Here is an 11168-nt window from a genome sequence, read left to right as displayed (position 1 = left end):
GCAGACATGGCACTGGGCTAGATGGACCTTTGGTCTGACCCCCTCTGGCCGTTCTGATGTTCTTCTGTTCTTGCCAATGTGCCTAAAGGGTCATCTTGAAGGGCTGAAGGCTGCGTGTCCCCTTGAGTCACTGGCTGCTCTATTGAGCCTCCAGGCAAGCGAGGCAGATAGGTCCAAGATTAGAGACATCCATCCCTTGGGAACTGGGGTCTCCTTCCCCTCATTTCCCACAGACCCCCCGACAGGCGTCAGATGCTAACAACTGTGGGTCACTTCTGCTGCAGACTAGCGGCACACCAGGAAGTCCTCCCTGAAAGGCTCCAGGGCCCAACCTCTCCAGACTGAGTTTGAGGACAGTTAGGTGCCTGGCCTCTTTGTGGGTCTGTCTCCCTACACTCGGTTCCTAAGACACCCCCTGGCACCGACATTGACTGGGACACGCGCTGCTCTTTCCACCATTAACGTCCTGCGGAAACTCCAGGGACCTCACAGCTTAATTCATCTCGTGGAAGAGCCTGACAAATATTTGGAAATTACATTTAATGGTTTGGAAACCAGCTGAATGGAATTTATGCTCCATCCTGGATTCTCCGTCAAATCATGTAGTTTAGGGGTCTTTGGGGGGAATCTGGATGATAGAATTTATTGCAGTTGGATAGTTGATTATTTTGATCATAAATATTTGCCCCGTCAAGCAAAATTTCATAGCTGCCTTTAGCAATGAGAGACTTCAAAAGACTCATTTCATTTAGGGTTATCTCACAGAAGGCTGGGTAGGAACTTTCCCATAGGAACAACCTCAGACTCTAAAATCTTGTGGGAACATCATGGGAGATCCTTGGTTCTTCCTGGCACCTGTTGGCAGGCAGTGTTGGTGGGCAGAACCTTGCTCATCCCACCGTCAACCCACCATTCGGAACATCAGCACTTTGGTTCCAGTTCTGTGTTCCTCTGGCTCATTTCTCAGTGTGATGCTGTTGCAAAAAAAGCAAATATGGTTCTAGGTTGCATCAACAGGTGTGTTGTAAGCAAAACTCATGAAGTCATTCTGCCGCTCTACTCTGCACTAGTTAGGCCTCAGCTGGAGTACTGTGTCCAGTTCTGGGCGCCACATTTCAAGAAAGATGTGGAGAAATTGGAAAGGGTACAGAGAAGAGCGACAAGAATGATTAAAGGTTTAGAGAACATGACCTATGAAGCCAGGCTTCATGAACTGGGCTTGTTTAGTTTGGAAAAAAGAAGATTAAGGGGGGACATGATAGCGGTTTTCAAATATCTACAAGGGTGTCACAAGGAGGAAGGAGAAAATTTGTTCCTCTTGGTTTCTGAGGACAGGACAAGGAGTAATGGGCTTAAAGTGCAGCAGGGGAGGTTTAGATTGGACATTAGGAAAAAATTCCTAACTGTCAGGGTGGTCAAATATTGGAATAAATTGCCAAGGGAGGTGGTGGAATCTCCCTCTCTGGAGATATTTAAGAACAGGTTAGATAGACATCTGTCAGGGATGGTGTAGACGGAGCTTGGTCCTGCCTTGAGGGCGGGGGGCTGGACTCGATGACCTCTCGAGGTCCCTTCCAGTCCTATAATTCTATGATTCTATGATTTGTTCCTACCCAGCCTGGGAACTGGTTGAGAGACTGTCTCTCTGACGGCGATTCACCTTCTTGCTCTTGTCCCCACCCATCCTAACTCTGATCTGGTCAGCGCACCTCCAACAAGTGTTCGGCACAGCCCGCTGGGGCTTGTACCGCAGTACGGGGAGGGGAGGGACGACGATTGAACACCCCCGTGTTCAGGAGCATTGTGGAGTCAGGACTCCGGTTCAGCCCACCAGAGTGATCAGAGCCAGTTTGGTCCTGGCTACAGTTTCCGAGACACTCCCCTAGAAACATTCAAGGCTGTTTGAGTCCAGGGTTATGGGACACGAGTCTGTTCTCTACAAGCTGTTTTCCATTCAGCCACGCTGCTCTCTGCTTGCAGGAGTCACAGGTAAGCAGCCAGGTGCAAGAGAAGATCCACAGTGATCCTCTGACCCTCTTCTAATCTCTCCAGCTCGAGAAGCAGGTTCGGTGATGTCACTGACTGTTCCTAACCTTCCAAGGCTCTCCAGCGCCTTCAGTGCTAGATTTGCCTTTCTCTGTCGTTGTCGCCCGTTGCATTGTTGTGCTGTGTAGTATTCGCAGTTACACGCGGTTGGGCTGCTGCAATGCTTGTCGGGGAGGCCTCTCAGGAAGTGGGGCTAGTAATTCATCACAAGGCACTCTTGCCTCTAGACCAGTGGCCCCCGCGTGGTGCTGCTGAAGATCCTGGTGTTGGGGCGAGAAAGAAAACGGAGGTCTCGAGAACGTATCGTCAGTGAAGACCGCATGGTGATTGTATTCAGCTCCCCAACAATCCCCCCAAAGTCTCAGTGTATCTGGCCCCTGTCCTAAATGGGTGTGTCATGTGGTTGTGGCCCATTGACCAGGCGATGCCCCAGAAGTGGCTGCATTCAGCAGCGGGTGACGTGGCCTCATGGGGCAGACAGGAATCTAGCGTGTAGTTGACAGAGCAGTTTGAGGTGCCCCGCAAGTGTCTGATTATCTCTACTGAGCTGAAGCCCTTCCCAGTGCTGGGTGTGTCTCATATATATGCCCGATGGTTATTATCCCATGCTTCCCTGACCCCGCTCTGCTCATCCTCTTTCATGCTTGTTCCCCCTCTAAACATTCCCCAGACTGTCTGATGGTCCCTGGTTCTCTGAAGCGCTGCCAGCCACCTTTGATCCTCCCCTGGCCCCATCCCAAGCTGTCACTCACCCACCTCCACGTCTCGCTCGCATTGCTGCCCACCGTGTTACTCCTGCGCCACCTCTCCCGCCGCTGGGCAAAGGGCAGTCTAGGGGGGAGCCTCTGCAAGCATTTGAGGTTGGTCTGGAGCACCCAGATGCCCACCGGGCAGTGTCTAGCAATTGCATGTCTTCCGGTCTGGGCACGACCTCACACGGAGACTCCTCCCTAGATAGGCTCCAGCTGCTCCGCTGGTGCAACTGGGTGTAGCGTTATCGACCGCAAGGGAGCCCTGCTGATGTACAGAGCAGAGGGTGCTGCCCATTGAGCTGCACTGGTGCTATGATCCCCCAGCGCCTTGGACCCAGAGGGGCATCTTGCCCTTGCGGAGCTCCCCTGTGCTCTGCGTTAAAAGGCTCCCAGACACGCAGGGGTTTTACAAATGAACGTGTGTGTTTTACCCAGTTCACTGCTGGATCCTGCTTCCTCCCGCAGGGCTCCAGGCCTCCCGCTGAGTCCCTGGAGTGAAAGGTGGACGTCTTCACTCAGGGTCCGCCTAGCCCTCGGTTGTCTCCAGCCTGGGGCACACCTCCGTGCGGCTGAATTGTGACCTCACGGACTGGGAGATGACATCACTGAATGACTTCGCCCAGGCTGGTTAGACAGAACGGGCAGTTACTGGCCCATCCATGTGGCGGGACGTCCCCTCCGCGGCATCCCTGTGCTCTGATGGACCGGCCATCCCTGCTAGCCCTTTGGTGACCAGTAGGGGGCAGTCATGCGCCCTTTGCTTGCTACCAGGCTCCCCCGAAAGATATTGGCTCTCCTGTGCATAAGTCAACCCATGCCACGGTTGCCAGGTAATCGGCTGTTCACAGCGAGGGCAACCATGTTTGTTCACCTGTAGGCCTCCCGCTGCTGGAGGGACCTCGGCAAATGGCCGACGCCCTCACTCAGCAAGAGCCTCTCGGGTTCTGTATCCCTCTGGAGAGGCAAACGCTGACATGCCTGAGTCACCCCGGCCGTCCTCGGGGAGCGAACGCCCGGCACTGGGAAGTGCTGCAGTTTTCCATCAGCTACCCAATCGGGCGTCGGTGCCAGGCTGGGGGTCTCCGACGGGGATTTCCTTCACTGCTTTCCAAGGGGGGCTCCAAGAGGTTCCCTCACACCTGCCCTGAGACAGACAGTTCAGCCTCGGCCCTGCCAGTTGTGTTGTGCCCTCCATAGCCAGCCTGCCTGTAACCCTGCTGCCCTTCTGCCAAGGACCTTAGCAGAGCCACCTTCCCCAGGCCAAAACAATGAGCCACACCCAAATGAATGCTGTCGTGCCTGCTCCGGCCTGCACCTGGACTCGTTCACTGGAACCAGCTCCTGACACCCCCCCCCCCCCCCGCCTGCCTTGGGTTGGTCCGTGCTCTCAAAGCAGCCACATAGCTGGGCACCACAGATTGCCCTATCACGGGGGAAATCCTGGCGTAGAGCAGGACCTCTGGCTCTTTGCTACTCTCTCTGCACCCCGGGATGGGGGGCATGTTGGGGCACCATGGGAAGAGAGGCCATGGCTGTAGCTGCCGCGGGGCTGTTGCAGGTGGGCACAGCTTAGAGGAGCCCGGCTGTGACGGGAGCGTATGTGTGGCTCCGGGCACAGAACCTAAAGGCAAAGGCTTGAGCCCTGCATTCCAATGTGATTTTTGTTGACACTGGATTGCTGTGACTCCCTGACCCTATAGCTACAGAAGATGGACACTGCTCCGCTTCGGCACTGAAAATAGCCCACTCACAGCGCCTCCAGGCCCGCTGTGTTGGTGGTGTAATGACTGGCTACTCCGGTGGCAACACCCCATGATGCTAGGGCAGGCGATCCAGTGCACCTCTTCCCGATGCAGCCGGTAAGTCACATTTGCTCCGGGCTCCTGGAAGGGGTGTGGCCTTGGATGGAAGGGGCGGGGCTAGACACAGTCAGCTCTCTGAGCTGCCCGGAGCATGCTGTGTAGTGCTCCGGCTGCAATTTAAAGGGCCCAGGTCTCCCAGCTACGATGGCTACTGTGGTGGCGGTGGTAGCCAGGAACTCCAGGCAGTTGCCCCCTTTCGCCCCACGACACCCCTCTGCAAACCTGTGCCCACCCCACATCACCCCAAAGGCAAAAAGGCCATTGCTGTATGACGTCACACGGTGCCATGTGCGCACAATGCAGGTAGGTGTCATACCGCTGGAGTCCATGGAGACCACATGGTGCGTCTCCCCAGCCAAAAAAGTTGAGTAAGCTGCTGCTCATCCCACTATCGTGGGAGTTCCAAACCTCACAAGAATGTTGTAGCACCAAAAAAAGAGACACACTTTCAACAGTAAAGGACATTAACCCTTGGAGCAATTTACCCAGGATCAGGGTGGATCAATGATTTTTTTTTTTAAATCAAGGTTGGCTTTTTTTTTCTGTGAGATCATTCTAGGGATCTGGACTGGGGCCAGTGCTGTTCATTATATTCAGAAGTGATCTGACAAAAGGGGTAAGCAATGAGGTGGTAAAATCGGCAGATGAAACCAAACTACTCCAGATAGTTATGCCCAAAGCAGACTGCTAAAAATGGATCTCACAAAACTGGGTGATTTGGCAACAAAATGGCAAGTGAAATGCAGTGTTGATAAATGCAAAGTAATGCACATTGGAAAACATAATCCCAATTATGCATATTGAATGATGGGGTCTAAATTTACACTCAAGAAAGAGATCTTGGAGTCATTGTGGCTAGTTCTCTGAAAACATTCCCTTAATGTGCAGTGGCAGTCAAAAAAGCTATCAACATATTGGGAACCATTAAGAAAGGGATAAATAACAAGACAGAAAATATCACATTGCCTCTATACAAATCCATAGGACACTCTCCTCTTGAAGACTGTGTGCAGATGTAGTTGCCCCATCTCAGAAAAAATATATTTGGATTGGAAAAGGTTCAGAAAAGGGCAACAGAAATGGTTAGGAGTAAGGAACTGCTTCCGTATGAGGAGAGATTAATTAGACGGGGGCTTGGAAAAGAGATGACTGACGAGGGATATGATAGAGGTCTATATGCTCATGATTGGTGTGCAGAAAGTAAATAAGGACGTGTTATTTACTCCTCGTAGCACAAGAACTACGGGTCCGGTCCGCCAAGTGAAATGAACCGGCAGCAGGTTTAAGACAAGTCAAAGGAAGTACTTCATCCAATGCACAGTCAAACCTGGGAACTCTTTGTCAGAAGTTGTTGTGAAGGCCAAAACTCTAGCAAATGTCAGAAAATAGAGCTAGATAAATTGATGGCGGTTGGGTCATCGATGGGAAGGGGGTCCCTGGTCTCTGTTTCCCAGAATCTGGGAATGGCTGACAGGGGAGGGGTCATTTGAGGATTCCCTGTTCTGTTCATTCCCCCTGGGCATCGGCCGCTGCCAGAGACAGGACACTGGGCTAGATGGACCTTCCGTCTGACCCTTACGTAGGGATTATTTTGGGAGCAGTTCTCCAGCCTGTGCTACAGGGGGTCAGACTACATGGTCCCTGGGTCCATTCTGGTCTTGGACTATCTGAAAAACACGCCGTGGCACAGAGCTGCTGGGCACGGTTTACTAAGCCACTGGCAGGCCTGTTCAGCTGGGTGGAGGCAGACACAGAGCCCCGTGGGGAAGGGAAGGGGTTAATTGGGACCACGAGAACCTAGCTCCAGTTGAAAGAGATGGAGAGAGATGGACACAACACAGTTAAATGGGCCCAGGCCAAAGCAGCTCTTGGGTTTTCCAATGATCGTCCAGCTAAGAGGAAGACCAGTCATGGAACAGAGAACAGCTCCATGTCTCAACCCTAGAATCATTTTCAGCCCACTCTTCATTATCCACCGCAATGGCTCCTGAACGCCAGGTCACAACGGGATGAGTCATGTCCTGGGAAGAGGTGCAATCAGTTACACAAGGCACTGTTCAGCTGTGGAACTCATTGCCACAGGATGTCACTGAGGCCAAGAACCAGAGCAAGGTTCAAGGTTGGATTGGACAGTTGCATAGAGAACAAGAGTAGCCAGACTTAGAATAGCTAATGCTAAAAAAGGGGGTGTGAGAAAATGACATGAAAGCTCTGGCGTCAGGGATGAACCTCTCTCAATCAGGAAGCCTGGTTATTCTTCAGCTACCAGAGTTTCTTGTCCCAGTGGAGACGGGAAATTGAACTAGCAGGATTTGAGGTCTAATCTAGTCTGGCATTTCCTAGGTTCTGATGTATCCTATCTCCCCCATGTGTAAATCCTGTAAAGCAGAGCTGGGGGCTGCTGACCCACAGAAAAATCAGTCTGGGGCCGGGGGCTACAGGGAGGCAGCAGCGGGGCTGGGGTGTCAGTGTAGGCTCCCCAGTGTTGGGGGAGGCCAGACCTAGGCGACCCCCAGGCCTTAGGTTCCCCAGCCCTGCTGTAAATCCTCCCCAAACCAGGAGAGTGCAGAATAAGGGAGAGTAGGAGATTTAACTTCTAACTTCCCGTGCCAGGGCTGCTTGTCTAGGCGTCTGGGTGGAGAAATCCGAACCGGAGCGCTAGGAACGTTCTTCCCCGAGATTAGCCCCGACCTCTCTCTTGCCCGCAGGCTGCAGGAAGCCCCGGCCAAAGGGTTTGTGGCCCCAGAGGCTGGCCCTGTCTCATGGCACATGCCAACCAGAAACCTGCCCGCTGCTGCAGGGGCAGCGCATTGCAAAAGCAGGGACATCAGAGCTGACGTGCGGTCGGCTGTGTGCTGTCGCCAGTGGGGGGAGGGAGTCAGGCCGCGAGAGGCCGAGGGAGCCGGTGCCAGGCACGTCACGCGGCTCCGACGACCCCCTCGCTGCTGTGCGAGATTTCTCCTGAGCATCGCTCGGCAGCAGGCGAGGGCTGACGTAGGTGAAATGTCTGGCTGGGGATTGAACCACGGGAGGGAGGCCCCGTGACCAATTTGACACAGCTCTCTGCACATGGATTTTAGGCTATTTCAGTCCTGGGCTGGGCTCCTTGATTTCAAATGGGCAAACTGTGAAAGAATGAAGGGACGTGGTTCGTGAACGGGGCTGGAGTGAAGAACGCCAGGGTCTGAAAGAGGAGGAGGCTTAGAGTTTAGGTCAAAGTCCCAGAAGCTCTCTGAGGCCAGCGTGCAAGTGGTAGGGGAGGGCTGCAGACCAAACGGGAGGCCCAAGCGTCTTAAAGAGGTTAGGAAGAGGAAGTTGAAAGCCTACAAGGAATGGGCTAGATCAGCGTGGGAAGCTCCCTTTTGGAGGCCAGACATCGCCGGGACAACCTGAGACCTGCCCGACGCCAAGCAGAGTTTGCAAAGGAAATTAAAACAAACAGCAAAAGGTTCTTCACATAACGACAAAGAAAACAAGGGTCACTGAACACTGAGAATGTGGCGGAGAGGACAGATAATCTAGGCACGGCTCAACACCTAAACAAACACTGCCTCACTTTTTAATAAGGGCAACGAGGCGCTTCTGAGAAGTGGCATAGCAGCTAATGGAATTGAGGATGTGGAAGTAGAAATTACCTTCCTCAAAGTGGAGTCAAACTCCAACAGTTTAATGGGGGCAAAATGCAGGAGGAGGTGGACAATCTCCGTCCAACAATACTCAAGGAACTGGTACGTGAACTTGCCAATAAGCAAGGACTTTTAATGCATCCGTAAATGCGGGGCTCGTACACCATGGCCGGAGAAATGCTAATACTGTATCTGTTTTTAGAAAAGGGCAAAGGAAAAAGAGCGAGCTAGGAAAATCGAGGGGGGTGAGGAACTGATTAAAGGGGAGACCACGATGGGCATGCTGGCAGGTGACCATCCAGCTGGAGGGAGGCTACTAGCAGAGTTCAATGTTCGTAGGAAAACTACCTCCCTCCAGATCCAATCTGCCGATTTTCAGGCTGCTAGGACTTTGCTTGGGGATCTAAAAGGGGGACCCAAACCCCGTTTCTAACACAGACCCAGTTGTGACCTTAACAATAGCGTGATGGCCATTGCTCCAAAATGCCGACAGGGGATTTCCATTAGAGACGCCGACTCTCGCTCGCTCATAGCTTCCCGTTTCCCGTTTGGGTAGGATGTCTCCATGCTCCGTCTGAGCAGAGCCATTTGTGGCTGTGAGGTGGCAGCTCTGGTTGTACCCACCGTGTGGCAGCCAGGCTGGAGCGGACTGGCCGGGGCCAGTGTGACGTCAGCATTACATAGTTAATAGCAAAGTCGCTCTGGCACCGTTAAGCTAGCTAAGGAAAACACAAAGGGTATGTCTACACTACAATGTTAGTTCGAACTAACATTCATAGCCGCTACACTAGCGCTCCGCTAGTTCGAATTTGAATCGAACTAGCGGAGCGCTTAGTTCGAACTAGGAAAACCTCATTTTACAAGGATTAAGCCTAGTTCGAACTTACTAGTTCGAATTAAGGGGTGTGTAGCCCCTTAATTCGAACTAGTGGGAGGCTAGCCCTCCCCAGGTTTCCCTGGTGGCCACTCTGGCCAACACCAGGGAAACTCTATGCCTCCCTCCCGGCCCCGGATCCCTTAAAGGGGCACGGGCTGGCTACGGTGCCCGTGCCAGGTGCAAGCCTGCCAGCACCCAGCCAGCAGACCCTGCACCTGGCACGGCACAGAGCCACCCACCCGATGTCCCCCAGCCCACCCCCTCTTCCCGGGACCAGGCTGGCGGCTCCCGGGAGCTTGCCCTGGACCGCAAGAAGCGGGCACCTTCCTGGGCTAGTGCAGACATCGTGGACCTCGTCCATGATCTCCGCACTAGGCACAGGAAAGTGGCTGTCTAGGGCAGGAGAGCTGCCAGCCTGGCCACCCAGGAGCAGGTGTGCATGAAAATCAAGGGGGTCCACTGAGACCCCCGACCCTGAGCCCTGAGCTTACAATGGCCATCCTGGGTCAGACCAAAGGTCCATCTAGCCCAGTAGCCTGTCTGCCGACAGCGGCCAACCCTAGGGACCCTGGAGGGGATGGACCGAAGACAGTGACCAAGCCATTTGTCTCGTGCCATCCCTCTCCAGCCTTCCACAAACTTTGGGCAGGGACACCACTTCTACCCCCTGGCTAAGACTACTCCATGGACCCAACCTCCATGACTTGATCTCACTTCCCTTTAAACTCTGATCTAGTTGTAGCCTTCACAGCCTCCTGCAGCAAGGAGTTCCACAGGTTAACTATTTGCTTTGGGAAGAGGAACTTTCTCTTACTAGTTTCAAGCCTGCTACCCATTCCTTTCCTTTGGTGTCCTCTAGTCCTTCTTTATGGGAACTCATGAAGAACTTTTCTGAATGCACCCTCTCCACCCAACCCCTGCTTTTAGAGACCTCTATCCTGTCCCCCCTCCGTCTCCTCTTTTCTAAGCTGAGAAGTCCCATTCTCTGTAGCCTCTCTTCATCTGGGACCTGTTCCCAACCCCTGATCATGTTAGTTGCCCTCCCCTCTCCCAGCCTTTCTCTTCCCCTCTCCCACCTCCTTTTCCCAGTCTCCCCCAGTTTTGTTCAATAAAGACAGAGTCAATGTTGGAAGAAACGTTATCTTTATTTTGTACATCAATAAGAAGGGGGGCTAGGGAAGGATAAGTGGAAGGAGGTGAGGGAGGAATGGGGTACGAGCCCCCGATGGGGAGGACTGGGCTGGCTCTGCGGGCTTCTGGGGGTGGAAGCTCTCCTGCAGCCCCCCGATTGCCCCCTCTCCCCAGATGGCAGCCTGCGGCAAGTGCAGCCGGGCTGATGGCCGAGTGGTGTGATGTGCCCAGTGTGGGTACTCCGGGCAATCCAAGCCAGGACTGCTTTGCAAGCGGGGCACCCCTTAGAACTGTCTGTCTGGGGTGGGGGTCGGGACCCTTTAAGCGCAGCCCTCGGCTAGCCTGAGACAGCATCTCCACGCTCTAAGTCCTCCTCTGATGCCCTGCCGGCACTGCTTCCGGCCATCCTTAAGCCCTGTTCAGGGTCCACTCAATGTGGACTTGCTAGTTTGAATTAGCAAAACGCTAGTTCGAACTAGTTTTTAGTTCAGACGCGTTAGTTCGAATTAGCTTAGTTCGAATTAACTAATTCGAACTAAGTTAGTTCGAACTAGCGCTGTAGTGTAGACGTACCCAAAGGGGGCTGCTCCGTCCTAGTGTTTAATCCCTGGTCCCGACCTGGCTCTGGAGCTCCTCTCCGGTCCAGACCCACTCAGGACTGCCCTTCAGAGGGTGCAGGCAAGCCTTCTTAACTGGCCTGCTGCCTTCCTATTGGTCAGTAGCCACTCCTGGCCCTTCTAGGATTCTGGAGGACTAAGTCTCACTGGTACCCCTTCTTGAGCAGCTCGTCTTATGTCAGGGGGTGTCAGGGTGCTGACACCTCCAGCAGGGGCAGAGGAGAGACTCTGGCGCTGGTAGGCATTGCAGGCACAGA

At 53.5% G+C, this 11168-nt stretch overlaps 2 long non-coding RNA genes across 3 annotated transcripts; one reads left to right on the top strand and one right to left on the bottom strand.

The window, feature by feature from the left end:
- Window positions 1–719: 719 nt before the first annotated feature.
- LOC112547223 (uncharacterized) lies at window positions 720–1798 on the bottom strand. 2 transcript variants are annotated; one of them, XR_003090979.2, is made up of 2 exons: window positions 1661–1798; window positions 720–974 (listed from the first exon to the last, which is right to left on the bottom strand). It is a non-coding gene; the product is annotated as an uncharacterized LOC112547223 (long non-coding RNA). The 2 variants fall into 2 exon arrangements; XR_003090973.2 differs by having other exon boundaries at window positions 1614–1751.
- Window positions 1799–3492: 1694 nt separating this feature from the next.
- LOC142818698 (uncharacterized) lies at window positions 3493–6174 on the top strand. The gene is made up of 3 exons (XR_012896289.1): window positions 3493–3628; window positions 4499–4657; window positions 5893–6174. It is a non-coding gene; the product is annotated as an uncharacterized LOC142818698 (long non-coding RNA).
- The last annotated feature ends 4994 nt before the right edge of the window (window positions 6175–11168 follow it).

The sequence above is a fragment of the Pelodiscus sinensis genome, chromosome 17, assembly GCF_049634645.1.
Source record: "Pelodiscus sinensis isolate JC-2024 chromosome 17, ASM4963464v1, whole genome shotgun sequence".
In the NCBI taxonomy this organism is placed as follows: Eukaryota; Metazoa; Chordata; order Testudines; family Trionychidae; genus Pelodiscus; species Pelodiscus sinensis.
The sequence above is the reverse complement of the archived record's forward strand: the minus strand, read 5'-3'. Positions and strand labels throughout refer to the sequence as shown.